Consider the following 1,245-nt stretch of genomic DNA (forward strand, 5'->3'; position numbering starts at 1 on the left):
CTATTATTGAAAATAAAAATACATAATAAAATTATCATATTTATCCCAAGAAAAAAGAGATTAAAAAATGATTACGACGCAAAATTAGCTTTTAATTGAATGATTAGACAGGCATTAATAAAAAAAAGCACGCTCCTAGGGGTGGAGCTAATTCGTGATTGTTTTCTTGATAAATTTTGTGACGGTTTTATTTAACAGTGAAAAGATTTTTTTTTTTTTTTTTTTAAACAGAAAAAAGCTCCCAACGGTTTCGTTAACACTCCTTTAGCCCACACGCGCACAAACAGCACAAGCACGGGCCTTCTACACAGAGAGAGAGAGAGGGGGAGAGCTTGGGGTTGGGGTGTTTTGGCTGTGTGTGTGTGTGAATTCTCTGCGGGTTGCAGTTGCAGACATGGATGGCAAAGTGGATGGGGTTTCTGTAGAGCTCTCAGCTCCTCCTGCTTGGAAGACGAAGGTCTCTTCTCTCTAACACTCTTTTTGTTTACTCAACCAAATTTTATTTGTTTATTTTTGGTACCAACCAGCCCTATTTGCATGCTATTAACTGTTCTTGTAGCTTTATGTTTGCTTCTAATTCAAGGGTATTTTGTTTCTTTTTGGTTTTTGGGTGCTGGGGTTGGTATGATTTTAGCTCTGTTTTTTCTTAATTTGCTTCAATTTTTTGCTGTTTGTTAGTGCTATGTGGTAGAACTTTGTCTGAAATTGCTTGCTTTCAAGGGTTGGGCTTTTTATGCTTTTGTTTTTGTTTGCAAATTAATTTCTAATTCAATGCAGGCAGTAATTTATGGATGCCGAAATAAGGGCAGTAGCTTTTAAGGGATGGGCTCTTGACTTGGCGTGTGCTGATTATTGTTGTAAATTTTTGGTCTCTTGTTAGTGTAAAGTGTTTACTGAATTTGGTGATTGTCCAAAAAGTGTCGGTGCAAAATATTGGAAAGCTTCTTTAGGTGAAGTATTCTGGAGAAATACTTTACGCGAACACATATATGCCAAGGAATATATATAAATATGTCCAGTATTTTTATTTATTAGTGTTGTTATTATTGTTTCAGCAAAGTTGTATTCCCTGGTAAAAATGCTTAATTTGTGCTCTAAGATATAGGAACTGCTTTATCTGTATGGAACCCTAACTGGATTGTGTTAAAGGTTACATCGTTTAGATCAAGTACTTTTTGTTGGCAGTTTGTGTGAATCTCTGTTAATATGTTGAAAAATTCATCCTCTTAGAAGTAAGTTGGAGCT

The 1,245-nt window shown here is 35.5% G+C and overlaps 1 long non-coding RNA gene across 1 annotated transcript; it reads left to right on the plus strand.

Annotated features, from left to right (window-relative positions):
• The first annotated feature begins 268 nt into the window (after window positions 1-268).
• On the plus strand, window positions 269-1,031 carry LOC117613215. Its single transcript, XR_004583686.1, has 2 exons — window positions 269-457; window positions 778-1,031. It is a non-coding gene; the product is annotated as an uncharacterized LOC117613215 (long non-coding RNA).
• Window positions 1,032-1,245: the final 214 nt, after the last annotated feature.

The sequence above is a fragment of the Prunus dulcis genome, unplaced genomic scaffold (genome assembly GCF_902201215.1).
Source record: "Prunus dulcis unplaced genomic scaffold, ALMONDv2, whole genome shotgun sequence".
Lineage (NCBI taxonomy): Eukaryota > Viridiplantae > Streptophyta > Magnoliopsida > Rosales > Rosaceae > Prunus > Prunus dulcis.